This window comes from Cherax quadricarinatus, chromosome 3, assembly GCF_038502225.1.
Source record: "Cherax quadricarinatus isolate ZL_2023a chromosome 3, ASM3850222v1, whole genome shotgun sequence".
Classification (NCBI taxonomy): Eukaryota; Metazoa; Arthropoda; class Malacostraca; order Decapoda; family Parastacidae; genus Cherax; species Cherax quadricarinatus.
The window spans coordinates 48663160-48684849 of record NC_091294.1 but is presented as its reverse complement, the minus strand read 5'-3'; the positions used below and the strand labels follow the sequence as shown (position 1 = coordinate 48684849).

Genomic DNA, 21690 nt, shown 5'->3' with positions numbered 1-21690 from the left:
CTCTGATCCATATCATTGCCCTTTCTGTTATGCATGCCTGATCCTCTAGCTTTTGCACTAATCTCCTGAGAAGAACTGTGTTGAAGGCATTTTTACAGTACAAGAAAATGCAATCTACCCTCCCCTTTCTCTGGTGTCTCATGTCTGTTACCTTGTCATAAAACTCCAGTAGGTTTGTACTGTGCCCACTGAATGGGGCCCACTGTATATAATGTTCATTTGATGTGTATTATATTTTGTGATATAATTATTTATTACATATTATTTAAGTGAGAAATGAGTAAAAAACATTCACACAATTCCTGGTGCGAATGTTCGTATTGCTGTGGGTGTATTGCGCCCCCTGAATATAATGTTTATTTGATGTGTATTACATTTTCACAAAATTTTATATTGTCGATATTTTCATTAATAGCTAAAATGAAAATATCGTTCTTTATAGTATTATTTGACTTAGCTATATCATTAGGTAGGATATAACATTTACACTTCACTGTGCTCACTGTTCGAGAATTGTGGTTGGCTGTCCGCATTGGCAAATTGCTCTGCTAACTATCACCTCGCTTGTTTACCTGCCGGCTCCATGCTGGAGTACCAACGGAGAATCCTGTGATCGCACCTGAGTTTGGAGAATGTCCTCCCTTGATCGCTGTCTCAGTTGGTCATCGCTCGACCAGCACCTCTCTCTCCATCTCTCCAGAGATCTCTCTCATCTCTGGCTCTTTGTTTGTTATTTAGACTCTGTTTTGGTTGAGTATGATTTCGATGGTGAGTCTAAACATACTTTTTGGAACTCTGTATAACTCTGTTCACAGAGCTTAGTTCAGACGTAGTGATTTTTGACGTTTTGATGAGGTTGTGTGTCGTCCTGACACTCTAAGTCAACACAGGTCCCAAGAAAAAGTGTCTGTCCTATTTTGTATGAACTTAGATTCAGTATTAAGGGAGTTTTATGACTATTATTGGAGGATCTGCTGATGGTCCCCAGTTAGGGTCGTAATTTTGTGTCGTTCCTGGCGCTGTGCTCCGTCTTGTTACATTACTGCTGTTGGCGAATGATTCGTCATATTGTTCAAGCAAGCTGTTTTATTTCAGAACGTTTAGTTAGTCACTGTTTAGGTCTAAATCGAGTCGAGTCTTACTGAGACATAACGAACAAGTTTGAGCACATACACACACACAAACACACACACACACACACACACACACACACACACACACACACACACACACACACACACACACACACACACACACACACACACACACACACACACACATACACACACACACACACACACACATACACACACACACGCATTTGCACTAACACAGGCAGCCAGCAGCACCAACACAGGCAGCAGACAGCACCCACACAGGCAGGCAACAGCAACAACACAAGCAGCCAGCAGCACCAACACAGGAAACCAGCAGCACCAACACAAACAGCCAGCAGCATCCACACAGGCAGTAGACAGCACCAACACAGGCAGCCAGCAGCACCCACACAGGCACCTAACAGGAACAACACAGGTAGCCAGCACCACCAACACAGGCAGCCAACAACAACAACACAGACAGCCAGCAGCACCAACACAGGCAATCAGCAGGCACCCACACAGGCAGTAGACAGCACCAACACAGACAGCCAGCAGTACCAACACAGGCATCCAGCACCACCAACACAGGCAGCCAACAACAACAACACAGACAGCCAGTAGCACCAACACAGGCAACCAGCAGGCACCCACACAGGCAGTAGACAGCACCAACACAGACAGCCAGCAGTACCAACACAGGCATCCAGCAGCACCAACACAGGCAGCCAACATCAACAGCACAGGCAGCCAGCAGCACCCACAATGGCAACCAACAGCAACAACACAGGGATCAGGCAGCAGCAACACAGGCAGCCAGCAGCACCAACACAGGCAGCCAGCAGCACCAACACAGGCAGCCAGCAGCACCAACACAGGCAGCAGACAGCACCAACACAGGCAGCCAGTGGCACCAACACAAGCAGCCAGCAGCACCAAAACAGGCAGCAGACAGCACCCACACAGGCAGGCAACAGCAACAACACAGGCAGCCAGCAGCACCAACACAGGAAACCAACAGCACCAACACAAACAGCCAGCAGCATCCACACAGGCTGTAGACAGCACCAACACAGGCAGCCAGCAACACCCACACAGACACCTAACAGGAACAACACAGGTAACAAGCACCACCAACACAGACAGTCAACAACAACACAGACAGCCAGTAGCACCAACACAGACATCCAGCAGTACCAACACAGGCATCCAGCAGCACCAACACAGGCAGCCAACATCAACAGCACAGACAGCCAGCAGCACCCATAATGGCAACCAACAGCAACAACACAGGCAACCAGCAGGCACCCACACAGGCAGTAGACAGCACCAACACAGACATCCAGCAGTACCAACACAGGCATCCAGCAGCACCAACACAGGCAGCCAACATCAACAGCACAGGCAGCCAGCAGCACCCATAATGGCAACCAACAGCAACAACACAGGGATCAGGCAGCAGCAACACAGGCAGCCAGCAGCACCAACACAGGCAGCCAATAGCTCCAGCAGAAGTAGCTAGCGACATCACCACAGGCAGAGAGCAGCACCAGTACTAGAAACCAGAAGCACCAGTACTAGAAACCAGCTGCACAGGCACAGGCAGACAGCAGCAATAGCACATGCAACCGGCAGCACTAGTACATGCAGCTAAAAACTCCAGCAGAGGTAGCTAACAACATCAGCACAGGCACAGAGCAGCACCTGTACTAGAAACCAGCTGCAACAGCACAGGCAACCCGCAGCACCTGCAGAAGTAGACACCAGCACAAACACAGGTAGATAACAGCACAAACACAGGCAGATAGCAGCACAAACACAAGCAAACAGAAGTAATAGCATAAGCAGCCAGCAGCCAGCAGCACCATCACAGGTAACCAGCAGCATCAACGCGAGTTACCAGTACGACCAGCACAGGCAGACAGCAGTACCAGCACAACCAACCAGGAGCACAAGCACAAATTACAAATAGTCCCAGTACAGAGAGCCAGCAGCACCAGCACAGGCGACAAACAGCACCAGCACAAGCACCCAGCAGCACCAGTACAGTTATCAGTAACACCAGCACAGGCATCCAGGGGCACCGTCACAAGCATCCAGCAGCACCATCACAGGCAGCTAGCAGCAATAGCACAACCAAACAGCAGCACTAGCATAAACAGCTAGTAGCACCAGCACAGGCAGTTACCAGCACCAGCACAACCAACACTAGCAGCACAAGCACAACCAACACTAGCAGCACCCATACAGGCAGCCAACAGCGCCAACACGGGCAGTCAGCAGCACTAACACAGGCAGCCTACAGCTACAATACAGGTAGTAGACAGCACCAGCACAAGTAACTAGCAGCACCAGCACAGGCAGCTAGCAGCAGCACCAGTACCATGCATCCAGCAGCATCAGTACAAGCAACCAGCAGCACCAGCATAAGTAACCAGCAGCGCCAACAAAAGAAACCAACAGCACCAGCACAAGTAACCAGCAGCACCAGCACAGGTAGCTCGCAACACCAGCACAGATAGCTGGCAGCAACAGCACAGATAACTGGCAGCATCAGCACAAATAACCAGCAGCACCAGCACAAGTAACTAGAAGAAGTAACCAGCAGCTGCAGCACAAGTAACTAGCAGAAGTAATCAGCAGCTCCAGCACAAGTAACCAGCAACACCAGTGCAGGCAGCCAGCAGCACCAGCACTAGCAGCTAACAGCACCAGCACAAGTAACCAGCAGCACCAGCAAAAGTAACCATCAGCACCAGTACAGGCAGCCAGCAGCACCGGCACAGTCAACTAAGACCTGCTGATCCTTCTGTTTACCACTGGGAATAACGTTAATGAAATCCCAGTTGAAGGCGCACGCTCGCTCTCATTCTGCTGACCCTGACTCTCTCTTTTATGGTACTAGCACAAGACTTGCAACTAAAAAAAAACCAGTCATCTTAAAACATCGTGAGTGCCTGGCGTTCGTGTTTACTCGGCAACACATTGATTACAGCGTTGAGTCAGACGCACGTTCGCCTGGCTTCTGGCTACAAAGATTCTTTTTTTGCTGTCCTTCCGTAAAAACTAAAACACATGCGTTCAAGAATACGAAATGTTTCCCCGCCTTGCAGTTTAAAGGATTAATCTTCATGTGAAGCGCTAAATCAGTGTGGGTTATTCAGTTCTACTAATGAAGGATTGATCCTACGTCCGCAAATCAAGAAATAGCTGTCTTCCGTGTTCTGTTTCTTGCTGACTAGTATCTCGGCACGAGATTTTGACTTAAAATGTATTTTCTCTAATTCTTTTTTTTTATAATGTATATTATGGTTCTGTTAACTTAGTTTATGAATGTGCGTGCCCGCGTGCGTGTTCACGTCCTTATGTGTAGGAGGGGATGATTAGTGGAGAAAAGCTTGTGAGTGTCATTAGGGTCGACGATTTATTGAACTGACATGAAAAAAATATGTCAAAAGGGGATACATGGATGCTTATAAAGGCAAAAAGTTGGAAATTCGTTAATATTTCTTGCAGTTCTAATATTTCTAATATTTATAGTAGTTTAATAAGTGATTTTAGTGAGGTGTGAGTTTATAATAAAGAGGTTGAGAGGCTTGTGGCATATAGAATATAACCTGAATGTATGCAACTGATACAGTATTATAAATATCTGAAAGCCATTTTATAACATTCCTTTTGTATTTCAGTACCATATTACATCAATTTTTTTTATACTTGTATTATATTTTAAAATATATAGTCTAATAAAAGTTGTGAAGTATTGTAAGTCCATTTTTCACTTAACTAATAATCTCTACTGTTATCGGTGTACATAGAATCTTGAGTCCACACTGATTACCTCCGACAATTTAAGCTAAAGTTTGAAGATGGTCGGTGAGAGGGTAAGAGAGGATAAGTGGATATTGGGGTAACTTTGGAGAGGTTAAACTTTCTCAGGTAATTGGCTGTTGAACCTGTAATTTGTGTCACAATTTTTAAAGCTTCTCCATAAACTCATTTCATATTTCCGCGTCCATATATCATGACCTCAGGATAAAATGTGCTAGCATTGCTGAATATTACATTGTGAAACCCCCCAAAAATATATGGATATTCTACACACATTTGGCTTCATATATATATATATATATATATATATATATATATATATATATATATATATATATATATATATATATATATATATATATATATATATATGTCGTGCCGAATATGTAAAACTGGTCAATTAGCAAGAACTCATTTACAATTAAGTCCTTTCTGAAATTTTCTCTTATACGTTTAAAGATATATTTTTTTCATTAATGTTGATGCAAAAATATATAATTTTGCACCAAAAGAATCTTAGAAAACTTACCTAACCTTATTATAACAAGAACAATTTATTTTAGCCTAACCCAACTAAATATATTTTAAATTTGTTTACAGTAATTTAATACTAAACAAACACAATCAAATATATTTTTTTCGGTAGGTTCAGAATGATTTTGGCGAAATTATTGCATACACAAATTTTCACTTGTCCTATATGGCAAGATGAGCGTTGCTATTTAAGCCAAGATCGCAAGTTCTGCCTATTCGGCACGACATATATATATATACGTCGTGCCGAATATGTAAAACTGGTCAATTAGCAAGAACTCATTTAAAATTAAGTCCTTTCTAAAATTTTCTCTTATACGTTTAAAGATATATTTTTTTCATTAATGTTGATGTAAAAATTTATAATTTTGCACCAAAAGGAACTTAGAAAACTTACCTAACCTTATTATAACAAGCGCAATTTATTTTAGCCTAACCCAACTAAATATATTTTAGATTTGTTTACAATAATTTAATACTAAACAAACATAGTGAAATATATTTTTTTCGTTAGGGTCAGAATAATTTTGGCGAAATTATTGCATACACAAATTTTCGCTTGTCCTATATGGCAAGATGAGCGTTGCTATTTAAGCCAAGATCGCAAGTTCTGCCTATTCGGCTCGACATATATATATATATATATATATATATATATATATATATATATATATATATATATATATATATATATTATTTTTATTATTTATTTTTTTTTATTATCACACTGGCCGATTCCCACCAAGGCAGGGTGGCCCGAAAAAGAAAAACTTTCACCATCATTCACTCCATCACTGTCTTGCCAGAAGGGTGCTTTACACTACAGTTTTTAAACTGCAACATTAACACCCCTCCTTCAGAGTGCAGGCACTGTACTTCCCATCTCCAGGACTCAAGTCCGACATATATATATATATATATATATATATATATATATATATATATATATATATATATATATATATATATATATATATATATATATATATATATATATATATATATGTCGTGCCGAATATGTAAAACTGGTCAATTAGCAAGAACTCATTTAAAATTAAGTCCTTTCTGAAATTTTCTTTTATACGTTTAAAGATATATTTTTTTCATTAATGTTAATGTAAAAAATTTTAATTTTGTATCAAAAGAATCTTAGAAAACTTACCTAACCTTATTATAACAAGAATAATTTATTTTATCCTAACCAAACTAAATATATTTTAGATTTGTTTACAATAATTTAATACTAAACAAACACAGTGAAATACATTTTTTTCGTTAGGTTTAGAATGATTTTGGCGAAATTATTGCATACACAAATTTTCACTTGTCCATTATGGCAAGATGAACGTTGCTTTTTAAGCCAAGATCGGAAGTTCTGCCTATTCGGCACGACATATATATTATATATATATTAGGACTTCATGGTCTCATGTGTGTCTTCATACGTCAGAAGGGAAATATACCAGACATGAGGAGGTCAATGACATCATAAAGAGAAGTCTCGCCACAGCCCGATTCCCAGCTGAATGGGAACCCCAAGTACAGAGGTCTGACGGAAGTCAAAAGCGTCCTGATGGAGTCACTATGTTACCCTGGAAGGATGGTAAGCACATTGTCTGTGACTACACTTGTGCTGCCACTTTGACGATCACCTACTTCCCATACTCTGAAGCTGAAGGGGGTGGAGCCGCTAGCTGCAGGGAGACCCAGAAAGTCCGCAGATATGAAGGTCTTCCTCTTTGCTATAACTTCATCCCAGTAGGGTCAGAAGCCCTTGGACTATGGGGCAGGTGTGCTCTAAAGTTCCTCAAAGAGCTGGGTGAAAAGCTCGTCACAGAAACTAAGGATCACAGAGCGGCCAGCTTCCTCTTTCAAAGACTCAGTATTGCTATCCAGAGAGAAAATGCCTGCGGCATTGTGGGCACGCGGCCCTCCGCCGGAGAGCTGGAAAAAGTATTCTAGATCAAATCCCTGGAGTGTCTCCGACTGGGCGGTATACAGCGCTGATGCCCCTAATATGCAGCCTGGTAGTCTCTGCCATCAAAGAAATTGCTGACATAAAGCGTCACAGAGCAGACGATGAATTAAATGAACGTGAAATTGAAGTTCTTAAAGATGGTCGTCAGTGGCAGTGGATTAAGTGGGTATATATATACATATATATATATATATATATATATATATATATATATATATATATATATATATATATATATATATATATATATATATATATATATATATATATATATATATATATATATATATTTATATATATATATATATATATATATATATATATATATATATATATATATATATATATATATATATATATATATATATATATATATATATATATATATATATATATATATATATATATACACACACTTACATATAAAATCAAGACTTGCATTATTCTCAACATTCAGGTTTTTTTACAGACATGTTTTGCACCTGCTTCCATACGACAGATACGGAAGGTGATGGTAACATGATAACTTTAGCCACAAGATTTAAAAGGCGCCTTGATACACACACAATTCTTAGCAATACACATTCATGCCATGGAAAATTCACACTGCCTGACCTGTTGATAATATCTGGCGTCCGTCAGCGTCACCCTGGTTGTGCTAGTCGTCGCCGTCCCTGTCGTCGTTGTCGCCAGCTTCTCCGTCAGCGACTCCGTCGGCCGGCAGTTTTAAGGAGATCGTTAACTTCAGTTTCCCCGGTGTCAATCAATCCTCCAGGAAGGCTATTATTTTAATTTCCAACACTCAGTTTTAATTGCAGTTCTTGAACTCTGATCGTCCTGCCACACAGTAACAGCATCGAGGGTTTCTCTAGTACTAGCAAAATGTAAACTAAAGGAATTATTTGCCTGGTGCTTTGTAATGTACTCTACAGAGTTCAGACACAGTATGTACTCGTATCAATGGTACAGCATATTTAGTGCAGTGAAATTCGTATTCGTTATATATATATATATATATATATATAAACACTGATACGATTTCGTTGGTGATGTGAGGAGAATTTTCAATAAACGTACATGGCAGGAAAAAGGTTACTGCTGAACGTGAAGTAAATAATATCCAGTGTGTAAATTGAATCGTAAAGCATAGTCGGTATTCAGAATGGTCTCTGTAATATGACTTTCCTCAATAGTGCAGTTAATTTTCAGTAATTTATGTTGTGCAGAGAATAATCAGTGTATTACTTAACAAACTCAGTTCACTGGATGCTAAGCACAGACTGCTAAATGTGTTAGTAGTTGTGTGATGTATTATCATTGTGTGCGATAGACCGCAGTAATTTTTACTGGTGCATTGAGTGGGATTTAACTCTTTGTTTCAGTGAAAGAAATATCACTGTCGGTTTTACAGCGAGTGGGATGTCACTGTGTTTCAGAAGGTGTGATGTCACTCTCAATTCTGCAGTTAGTGTGATGTCACTCTCAGTGCTGCATTTATTTTTATGTCATTGTCTATGCTATAATTTATGTGATGTAACTGTTCATATTACGCTTAGTGTAATATACCACTGTTAATAATAGTGAGTGTTAAGCCACTGATTCTATGTGATGTCTCTGTGATGCTGTCAGTGTGATGTCTTTGCCTATGATGCTTCAATATAACGCCAGCGTCAACTCTACAGTGTGATGTCAATGTGTAATAGATAGCGTGATGTCACTGGACGATCTGTCTTGCCTTCTTACCTGAAGGATAGACGTCCTTCACCACCGTCTCTTTCATCTCACTGTGTTGGGAAGAAGGATCGAGCCTCCACCAGTCTTTGCGATGAATGAACCCAGAAAAGTTTTACGAAATTCGTAAAATGAAGAAATCTCAGTGTTTCATAGCTAGGGATAGTAGTTCACTAGTTGCACCTTCGACTCACAACCAGTGAACCCGAGGCAGGTGAAGTCGAGGGCACTTGTTTTTTTTGCACCTAGTGATCCTGTTAACCTTGCAAGATATAGGTACTTGGGTGTCAGCCAACTGTAGCGGGTCGCATAATGCCAGGGGGTAGTGTATTTCAAGTAGAACTGGGATTTGAAATAAACTGAAGTAGAATGAAAGCTTCGAGCAAGTAAATTCATTGGTGTTAAAATAAATCAGTTTGTTTGCACATTTAAGATAATCATCGTACGCCTGTTTGAACATTTAAGATTACTGCCACACGAATGTTAACTTGTGGAGGTAATCAACACGTTTACCTGGAATCTATTTCGGGGGTCAGTATCCTCGTGACTCTTTCCCAAACTAAACTCGCAAGTGGATGGACTGTGTGCTAGCTGCACGGGGTCGGAGGTATGTTTCTAAGCCCCGCTGATCAGGAACTGACTTGAGGAACTTATCCACTTCCCTCCTGAAGACAACTAGGGGTCTATTAGTAATACTCCATTTGCATGAAGGGAGAGTATTGAAAATTCTTGGTCCCTCTATACTTAATGAGATGTCTCTTAGTGTACTCCTTGCACACTTAATTTTTATTAAGAGTATTTTGAAGTTTCTGCCAAGCCTCTTGCTTTAGTTGGGAGTGATTTCTGCATGTAGATTTGAGAAAATTCCCTCAAGAATTTTCCAGGTATACATAATATTTCTTTCTCGACAATTCGAAGGACTTCAAGCGTTCCTAATAATTTAGGGGCTTGGCTGAGTTTATGCGGGCAGTAAAGGTTCTTTGAGCAATTTTCCAGATCTGCAATTTCGCTTGCCATCAAAGGGACTGTAAGAGTACAACAATATTCCATATTTATGGTATACAATATCGACAAATTGATGAATAAAACACTTGCACGACACTCTGGGGACTATATTTGCCGATATGTTTCGTCTGCTCATCACGCTTTATCACGCTTTATCAGTCGAATACGGAGATGCTTAATTACTGGAGACAGTGGAACAAGTAGAGAGATAATTCTGAAGTGTCCTGTCTCTCATCATTAACACAGCGTTCAGTCCATGAATGAAGGTGGTCAGTCCCTTAGTCTGGCCACCTTCATTCAGGGCCAAGAGAAAGTACAGCTTCCACTAAGGCTGTGGGCCAGAACACCTCACAATTACCTCTTCATTTCTTCCACTATCTCCAGTATTAAAACATCTCTCAATTCGACTAAAGAAACCTGATGTGCAGGCGAAATGTTTCAGCAAATAAATGTTGCAGAGATGTATTATTCATCAATAATATCCCGATTTAGAGAGAACAAGTGACTTAAAGGGAATCATCATAGGCTTGGCATCTTTCGGTTTGAAAGTTCTGGTTATCTGGTTATGCCGTAGTGATAATTACACAGTTAGCTTAGGTTTGTCAGGAAACAGGACAATTATTTCCTGACGCGGGTTCTAGCATATGAAGACCCGCAACTGGAGGTTTTGGTCATCTGACCGAGACCTTCCACTAGCTTACTGGTCCACCCCTAAAGGTTATAAAACCATTATATGATTATTTACACGGTTGAGGTCCTTGAAAGTGAGATCTGATATTTTGACTCCCGGGGTCCTCACGTTAGTCTGTCACCCTACTGAGTGGTTTGAGTTTCTTTAATACTCCATTCCATATTTAATTTCTACATTTTTTCCATGGCGAAGTAGTTGAAATTTGTCTTCATATATTTTTCACATAGGTTTAGGTGGCTCATTGGAAGACTTGGTTTATATCAACTTGGAGATTTGTTGTGTCCGCAATGGCCACAGCAAATCTCCAAGCTGAAGAAAACCAAGCTTTGATGTGCGCCACGGGAGATTCATGAGGTTCAGTGAGGAACAACTCACTATTGTTTGCATGTAGAAGACACTCATCACAAGACTGTTTGCATATGGAAGACGTTCATCACACGACTGTTTGCATGTTAAAAACATTCATCACACATTGTTTGCATGTTGAAAACACTCACCACACGATCGGTTGCACGTTGAAGACACTCGTAACATGAACTGTTGGGAAGTTGAGGACACTCACCACACGACTGGTTGCATGTTTCAGATTTTCATCACTGTATAATGTATGGATGTAAATATATTATTATTGACTTAACTCGCGCCGCTTTGTGTAACTTTCTTGCTCGAAAATGTCATCACATTATTATTATTATTATTATTATTATTATTATTATTATTATTATTATTATTATTATTATTATTATTATTATTATTATTATATTCATGGGTAGTGGGAGGCAATCAGGTTTGATTTATGGAGGGGGAAGGTAGCTCCAGTTCCTTGGATTAAGAGCCCTTCACAAGTATCAAGGCATCCTTCTTAAAGCAGTGTCGACGCTTAGCTTCGTATATCAAGAAATCTTGTCATCTACAGTTTGCTTATCGAACAAATTCGTGTGCTACAGGTGCTGTGCATCTGTAAGTGAGACTATTGCAAAGGTGCCGAAGACTATAAAGTCGTAGACACTTTTTACTTGCATTAACAATGAAGGTTCAAGTGTGTCAGTGGAAGACTGTTAAGTGCAACGTTAAGAGCAGCCAGAGTACTTACTGATTTCGCTTTGCATCCCATAGAAAGTTTTACCATACCATGAATGTGTTAATGTGAAAGGAAGAAGGTATGTAGGTGATTTTGTGCTTACAAGAGAGTTTAAATATGTTTACATGAGTGCATTTGCATTTGTACAAGTGTATAAACATGTGGCTACATGTGAGTTTGTGAGTGTATTCCAGGGTACATGAGGGAGTAAGTGAGCCTACACGTGGACAATGAATCTACATGTGAGATTAAATACATTTACATGTTCTTGCAAGTGCATTGATGTGATTGCAAATGTATTTGAGTGCGTGTGCATGTGTGTTTGCAAGTATAAGTGTATCTCCCATTGTTTACGTAGAAAATCATGGTATCTGCGCAAATCCGGTTGACATTCAACAGGATATTACCACAGCACTCCGAGCCATTGTCTTCAGCTTAGGCCAGCTGTGCGTTCTCTGCAGCCAAACTTCGTATTAAACTTGATTACGTTCACATTCCGTTCATTTAGTATTTCACGTGCACAGAGCGTTCACTGAATATATTGGTTCATGTTTAGTTCAGAAGGGATTTTTTCTTTGATATTACGTTCACTCAGTCTTTTTTTAATTGATGCGTTCACAGAAAACATTTTTTAACTGGAGTTCACGTTTTGATCAGATAGTTTGCTGAAGTTCTCTGAAATTCACTGCACATTCATTGATATTCGGGTAAGTTATGCACTTTTATATACACGCAGTGACACACATTTGGTTCTTTTTAATTATTTTAATATCTCACGCTCACTGTTCTTCCATTTATTCAGTGTTGTACGTTCACTGGAGTTCACATTACGTTCACTGGGTACTTCACATTCTCTCCCGTTCTAAAAATCACTAGAAATGCATCGGTTGTGTAGTATTTGCTGACAGCACAGCTCTTTTCATGAGCCACATTGCCTTTTTTTGTCGTTCCTATGTCGTCTGCAGAACACTTTGGATTCGCTAACGCGTTCACTTGCGTTTACCGGCGTTCTCATTCCTTTCACGTTTACTAAAATTAATGTTAAAGTCTCTCTCTCTCTCTTTCACTCTCTTTCTTTGAATTTCTCATGAATACTACGCCTCGCTCACGTATACCCTTCACTGACTACATTACATCCACATCGCGCACACTGAGTTTATCTGGTTCACATTTGCACTAATTAGGGAAACACGTGCAGGTACAGATACCTGCTAACGCCTGCAATAAACACCTGTAAAATCCGCTCTAACAATCGAGGGAAGGAAAAAATATTGTTTTATGGCAGTTGAAAAATATGGTTGTTGTTGCATGGACGGTCTCCCTCGAACAGAAAGAAAGAAGGAAAGACGGAAGGATGGTTTGAAAATGAAGGAAGGGGAAATAAGCTCCTCACCGCCAGAGAGAGAGAGAGAGAGAGAGAGAGAGAGAGAGACAGAGAGAGAGAGAGAGAGAGAGAGAGAGAGAGAGAGAGAGAGAGAGAGAGAGAGAGAGAGAGAGAGAGAGAGAGAGAGAGAGAGAGAGAGAGAGAGAGAGAGAGAGAATTAAGAAAGAGAGAAGCGAGCGTGAGTGCAGACCAAAGTGAAGGAGGAAAAGAGTGTGAATTGAGACCTGAGTGATTGAAGAAAGTAGCGAGAGTGATTGCAAGCCTGATTTAATAAAGAATGAAGCGAGCGCGAATGATCATCCTGGTGAATGAAGACAGAAGAGATGGTTAGTGAAGACCCCAGTGAGTGAAGGAGGAAGCGAGTGTGAATGAAGTCTCCTTTAGAGTCAGTAGACTGAATGAAAAATCACACGAATGGTAGAATGAATGATAGAATGAATAAGTAGAAACTTATCATTCTTAAGAAGAAAGCGGTATGAATGATGGAAGGAAAAGCCCCAGTATAAATGAAAGAATATGCTATCAGATGAAAGAAGAGCCTTAATAAAAATAAAAAAAAAACAGGCCTCTGGCATTAACGAAATGAAGGCACCTCCTGGATACGTGATAAATCAGTCGTAGTATAGAAGTGAAAGAAGTGCCTTCCTACACAAGGCCGAATATATATATTTTTTTATACCCGGAAGAAAGGCTAAAGAATAAGTGAAAGAAGATCCACGAGCTACCAAATGAGTCTCCCCAAAGTCGAGTGAGCTGATGGATTCTGTTAGTGATTAGTGAAGGAATGGTTCTCTTTGTAATGAGTGATGAAAATTTGGTTCTGTCATTGAGTGATGAGAAACGGTTCTATTAGTAATGAGTGAAAAAATGGTTTTCTTGATGATGAGTGAAAGAATGGTTCCAGTATCCCATCATTATCCTGGGTTAGCGATAGGAGTACCATAAATTGTTGTAGTAAGAGAACTACCATAAAATCATCTGGTGACTGAAGTACGTTATCTTCAGCTCGTGAAAGCAGTACCATGTACTTAGCTAGTGGTACACTGGGTCAGTGAGAGAAGTACCATATACTCAACTAGTGAATGGAGTGCTATGGATTCAGCTAATGAAAGAAGCACCGTACAAGCGAGTGAAAGACACTTGAAGAAAGCGCCCTTCCTAGCTCTCAGGATGCGACAGGCATCTCTAACCTGCAAGCAGCGCAGAAAGGTTAATACGGAATCATAGTGGGAATACGGCCATTAAAAGTAAAATGTTACATATATAAGCTTCTTACGTATATGTTTATTAATTCGTTGATTTTACGTATATTGTGGTCGATTTTCACTCCATGTTTGGCTGAAATGTTGGATGTTAAAAGACTACATTTTCGGTCTCTCTTTCATGTCTCGAAAGTGAGGTTCGTTGATGTTGAAAATGGTATAAAATATTGACAAGGTGGTGATTAAGACACCTTTGCAACAACTGGATATCGTTATTGTTGGAACGTTTCGCCTACACAGTAGGTCAAATACAGATATAATCAGTCCATGAAGGATTCATTACATCATCTTCATTTTACCACGACACCTGCTGCCTCTGTATTGACTGAAGGAGCGAAACGTTTCAACAGTAAACATACCCAACTGTTGCACATGTATCTTAATCTTCGAATATAGTGGGTTGAGGGGAATGTATACTTCAGAACGTGCAGCTACAATGTCTTCAATTCATTCCCCAGTGTACTGATACCGTTGTTGTTATTGTTATGCTGGTTTCGTTTTAAGGGCTACTTCCCCGAGCCGTTTAGAGAAAGTTATGTCGTCTTTGTTAGGGCTTTATAAGGTTAGTGATAACTTATGTCGTACGGACTTATATATTGATGAGAGGTGGATAGATGCTAAACTCTTAGGAATCATACAACACCTTTTGGGGAATGGAAATGGGGAGGCGTTCAGATTCGCTCCAAGGAGAGGGTGGAACACAGGTTCACTTCCTTATATCAAGAGCCCCTCACTGGCCTCATGGAGCCTCCCTCCAGGGAATGCCGGATCCAACTCCAGGCACTTCCTTCTGGTAGTGCTCCTGCTTTCGCCTCTAGTCTTAAAGTATTAGCTGGGAAGTTGGCAGAGAGAGAGAATTTTCACTCTGATACCTTTTCGCCTAGATTTGAACTTGTTGAAGGTCAACAGTGAGCGAAACGTTGTAAGGATTAAGCCTTTCTCTGTATGCTGCGCCTGTTTGCAATTTTTACCGTTATCGCTAATAGGCACCTCGCTGGGAAGCTGCACTGTTTTCTTCTTCACAAATGCTGTATCAGGGTGAAGAAACGTCACTCGCTCTAGAACTAGCTTTCACTGGGACAACGTTTCGCTCTGTGTAAAGTTTTATCATGTCACAACTTGATAAAGCTCTAAACTAAGCGAAAGGTAGCCCCAATAAATGCCTTCTTCTGTATTTCCTTCCGCAGATCTGTCCGTGAAAAGTTTGTGTCCAGTTTGACAAGCGATTTGCAAATAATGAATTTAATCGGATGCAGTGCAAGAGCCTAATATTTCTACAGGATGGAAGGAAGAGAGAAAGGAAGGCAGGAATAAAGGAAAGAAGGAAGGAAGGGTGGAATTAAACCAGATTTAATTCGTTCTTGCCAATGGAAGGAAACCTGTTAAATTTCCCAGTCCCTTAGTGGCCACTACAAAACTGCCTTAAATTGGCTAACGACCCTGAACGAGTAGTTGACCATGTGTCACCCATGGCATGGTAGTAGTGGTTGAAGTAGAACTATCTAGGAAGACTGGTTGAGAATGTACTACCCTGGATGCAGTAGCTTTAATAACATGTAGTAATCGTAGTATTAGCAGCAGCAGTAATAGTAGTAGTGGTGGCAGCAGATATAGTAGTAGTAGTGGAAGAAGAAATGGTAATAGTAGTGGTAATAGTAATAGTAGTAGTAGTAGTAGTAGTAGTAGTAGTAGTAGAGTAGTAGTAGTAGAAGTAGTGCACGCAGAACAAGATTGCAAGTTAGAGTTTGTAATACCATGTACTCCCAAGTATTCCAATGTGCTCCCATGTACAACAAAGTCCTCATATGTCATCCATGTACTACCAGGAACTGTTTATTCCAGTGTGTACTCAAATGTACTCCTGTACACCAGAGCTTAACTGAAAAACAATCTGTAAGCTTCTATCTGAGACACAAGAAACAGTGACCGAACAATGGTAAATGTTTTCGAGAGGAAACTGCACCACTACCTGGTAAACTGTACCACTACCTGGTAAACTGTACCACTACCTGGTAAACTGTACCACTACCTGGTAAACTGTACCACTACCTGGTAAACTGTACCACTACCTGGTAAACTGTACCACTACCTGGTAAACTGTACCACTACCTGGTAAACTGTACCACTACCTGGTAAACTGTACCACTACCTGGTAAACTGTACCACTACCTGGTAAACTGTACCACTACCTGGTAAACTGTACCACTACCTTGTAAACTGTACCACTACCTGGTAAACTGTACCACTACCTGGTAAACTGTACCACTACCTGGTAAACTGCACCACTACCTGGTAAACTGTACCACTACCTGGTAAACTGTACCACTACCTGGTAAACTGTACCACTACCTGGTAAACTGTACCACTACCTGGTAAACTGTACCACTACCTGGTAAACTGTACCACTACCTGGTAAACTGTACCACTACCTGGTAAACTGTACCACTACCCGGTAAAGGGTTAAATTGCACCACAACCTGGGAAACTATACCACCATCTGGTAAATTGTACCACTAACTGGTAAACTGTACCACAACCTGGGAAACTATACCACTACCTGGTAAATTGTACCACTACCTGGTAAACTGCACCACTACCTGATAAATTGCACCACTTCTTGGGAAACTGTACCACTACCTGGTAAACTGTACCACTACCTGGTAAACTGTACCACTACCCGGTAAACTGTACCACTACCCGGTAAAGGGTTAAATTGCACCACAACCTAGGAAACTATACCACTACCTGGTAAATTGTACCACTACCTGGTAAACTGTACCACTACCTGGTAAACTGTACCACTACCTGGTAAATTGCACAACTACCTGGTAAGCTGTACTACTACCTGGTAAATTGCAGAACTACCTGGTAAACTGTGCTACTGCCTGGGAAACTGTACCACTACCTGGTAAACTGTAGCACAACCTGGTAAACTGTACCACTACCTGGTAATCTACACCACTGACTGATAAACTGTACCACTACCTGGTAAACTGTACCACTACCTGGTATATTGCACCACTACCTGTAAATTGTACCACTACCTAGTAAACTGTTCCATTACCTGGTAAACTGTACCACAACCTGGGAAACTGTACCACTACCTGGTAAATTGTGCCACTACCTGATAAACTGTACCACTACCTGGTAAATTGTACAACTACCTGGTAAACTGTACCACTACCTGGTAAACTGTACGACTACCTGGTAAATTGCGCAACTACCTGGTAAGCTGTTCCAATACCTGGTAAACTGTACCAATACCTGGTAAATTGCACCACCACCTGGGAAACTGCACCACTACCTTGTAAACTGTACCACAACCTGGTAAATTGTACCAATACCTGGTAAATTGCACCACTACCTGGTAAACTGTACCACTACCTGGTAAACTGCACAACTGCCTGGTAAACTGTACAGCTACCTGTTTAACTGTGCCACTGCCTGGTAAATTGTACCACTACCTGGTAAACTGTATCATTATCTGGTAAACTGTACCACTACCTGGGAAACTATACCATTACCTGGTAAATTGTATCAATACCTGATAAATTGTACCACTACCTGGTAAACTGTTCCACTACCTGGTAAATTGCACCACTACCTGGTAAACTGTGCCACTACCTAGTAAAGTGCACAACTACCTGGTAAACTGTACAACTACCTGGTAAACTGTGCCACTACCTGGTAAATTGTACCACTACCTGGTAAACTGCATCACTATCTGGTAAACTGTACCACTATCTGGTAAACTGTACTAATACCTGGTAAACTGTACCACTACCTGGTAAAATGTACCATTATCTGGTAAACTGCACGACCACCTGGTAAACTGTACCACTACCTGGTAAGCTGTGCCACTACTGTGCCTCAGGCCAGGCTTCCTGAGGGCATGGTCAGCCAGTCTGTTGGTGCTCGCTGATCACAGTTCGTTGTATCCCACTTGCAACAAACACCTTTTGGATTTCCAGTCTCTCAAGAGATATCTGGGGGAATTATATTCTAACCAATTATTGATACAGTCGATTTTCTTCAAGGAGGAGGTGTGTACCTTAATGTTGGGAGGGACTCTTCATCCAAGACATTAAAGCTATCTCTTCCTGCATTCCCACCCTCCTTTCCCTCCCTCCGTTCCCTCCCTTCGTTCCTTTCCTTCCCTTCCCTTCCTCCGTTCCTTCCCACCATCCCTCCCTTCCTTCCCTCCCTCCCTCCCGTCCCTGCCTCCCTCGGGTCGAATCTGGTAACTTTCAGTGACTGTATGAATCTCACGAGTTTAGGTCTTCCAAATAAATTTGTAATAATAATAATATAATTTGTATCGATCTTTTTTGCCTTTGATGTGGCTTAGTCTAAAAAAATGAGCTAATGAAAGTATCCTGAGCTAGTGGAAGGATTTGAGATGAAATTAGGATAGTGTGTAACTCAATCTATAGGCCTAATGAAGGGTCATTTCAGGCCATTGTGGGCCTGAAAGCACTGATAGAATGAAGGTTGGTTTCTTATCTGCCATTATGGAAAGATGACAGGACTGCTTGTGGCTTTTCGTTTTTTGTGAAATCGGCCATAAGACACATTTCATTAATCTGGCATTCTTGTAAATGTACCAGATCACGTTCTGATTAGTTACTTTTAGCTAGAGTCAGAGTGTTAAAGGCCTTCTTGCAGTCCAAGAAGATGCAATCAACCCACCCCTCTCTCTCTTGTCTTACTTCTGTTCTAGCAAAGCTTACGCTTTGCTAGAACGAGGAGGCTAGATGATGGAAAGAGAAGAACCTCAGCCCCATTCCCCACTGAACACCACGAAGAGACAGAGAGAGAGTAACAACGTTGGCCAGAGGCCTGTAGATCAAGAGTGAGTACCAGATAAGAATCCAGTCACTTATCAACTGGTCACGTCACCCAGCGATCTCGCCCCGTATTTAGGTACCGAGACTGTGAATTATTATCCAGTGTAGTAACGTATAACTGAATTATGTATAGTGCTGAAGTGTTCAGTAATTGTAAATCTTTCATTATTAACAGAGATCGCTATTATTAGTTTAAAAAATAATTAATAAATTGTGGTCTTTATTTTAAACCCTCGTTACTGATCTTCCCAAATTCCTTATTTATTATATATGTTTCTATTATTATTACTATTATTAATATTGTTATTATTATTATTATTATTATTATTATTATTAATATTATTCGTTCTTCGTACGACAATCATTAGGGGCAAGTGAAAGGGAATTTCATTACGAACTAACGAAAGAAGGAATTTCATTTCGAGCGAGTGAAAGAAGGGCTTAATTAAAGACGAATGATAGAAGGATTGCATTTCGAGGTGAGTAAAAAGAAAAACGGACTTCAGAACGAGAGAGTGAAAGTACCAGTGTGAGGCTCAGTGAAGGAAGTATTTTACTGAGAACTTGTGAATGAAAGAAGCGCCAGTGATATGATGAGTGAAAGTAACACCGTTAACCCGAACCGATGAATGAAAGAAGCACCATTGTTGCTGAAAAAAATGAACGAAAAATACACTATTAATATGAACGGATGAATGAAGAACGCACTGCTGATTTGCATAAGTGAATGAAAGAGGCATTTTTATGTGAATGAAACTAACGGCCAATCTGTGGGCAGTTATGAAAGAAGCTTCGTTAATATGAAAGAAATAATAAAGACTAAAATAACACGATGACATGAATGAAATGCCTTAGTACGCGAGGATGAAAGAAGGCCCTGTGAATGAAGCCCCTTCACTCTTCACTTAAAGAAAGAAGCGCTTTCTTCAGCAATTTTGAATGAAGCACATCCCTCTGTATGAATAATGCACAGTAAAATACTGTGAATAATTGAAAGAAGTCGTTCTTCACGATTAACTGCAACGAATCAACTCGGATTAAGTGAATGAAGCAGACCAACATGAAGGATGAATGCCAAAATATTGATCATCAGTAAGAAGGAATGAAAGAAGTAGGTCACTTTCCTTGCGTGAATGAAACATAACATGAAGGAAGGCAGGAGATGAAGCAGGTCACTTTCCGCGCGTGAAGGGAGCATCTCACTTTGAAAGAAGGAATGAAGTGAGTCGTTTTCCAAGCGAGAATGAAGCATCTCAAAATGAAGGACTGAAGGAAGTACGTTACGGGTCACTCGTCACTGATGCACGTTATAATGAATGAAGGGTCACTTTTCACTCATAAATAAAACAATTTGCAATAATGAAAGAAGCGATATTATTATTATTATTATTATTATTATTATTATTATTATTATTATTATTATTATTATTATTATTATTATTATTATTATTATTATTATTATTATCATTATTATTATTCACGGGGTGTGATCCAAGGACGAGAAGAACAGCTCCAGTTCCTCGGATCAAGAGCCCCTTCAGCAACATCACGGCTTCCCAATTTGAAGGAACGGACGCCTCCAAGGAATGACTGAATTGAATGCACACACACACATACACACACACACACACACATATACACACACACACACATACACACACACACATACACAAACACACACACACACATACACACACACACACACACACACACACACACACACACATACACACATACACACACACAAACACACACACACACATACACACATACTACATATACACACATACTGAAAATCAAATATAATACACGTATTGTTTTCTTGTCTCCCACTTCACAGTTACGTTGTGAATGTCTCTCTAGTCTCTTGGGAGAAAGAGACAATTATCCAAATGGGTTTGCCACGCGCGAAAGGGAGTTTCTCACTGTCGCGAGCTAGGGAGAGAGAGATAGAGTTCTCGTTGCTAGGAGCTGGGCCCGGCTGGGTGCCGCGGGTGAGGGTGTGTGTATGTGGCACTGAGGTTGGCAGTATACTGGCGCTCTGCCCAGGCGCGAACCTCGGAGAGAGTGCCATGAGGAGAGAGAGAGAGAGAGAGGGAGAGGGAGAGAGAGAGAGAGAGAGAGAGAGAGAGAGAGAGAGAGAGAGAGAGAGAGAGACAGACAGACAGACAGCGAGACAGAGAGAGACAAACAGACAGAGAATGAGAGAGAGAAATAGATAGATAGATAGATAGATAGATAGATAGATA

The 21690-nt window shown here is 40.7% G+C and overlaps 1 protein-coding gene across 2 annotated transcripts in view; it reads right to left on the bottom strand.

The window, feature by feature from the left end:
• Nucleotides 1-21463, bottom strand: part of LOC128684046 (uncharacterized) — a 919796-nt gene extending 898333 nt beyond the window's left edge. For both annotated transcript variants that reach the window (XM_070091768.1, XM_070091784.1), the window contains exon 1: nucleotides 21368-21463. The gene's annotated coding sequence lies outside the window, so the exon portion shown is untranslated. The remainder of the gene's footprint in view (nucleotides 1-21367) is intronic.
• Between the last annotated feature and the right edge of the window lie 227 nt (nucleotides 21464-21690).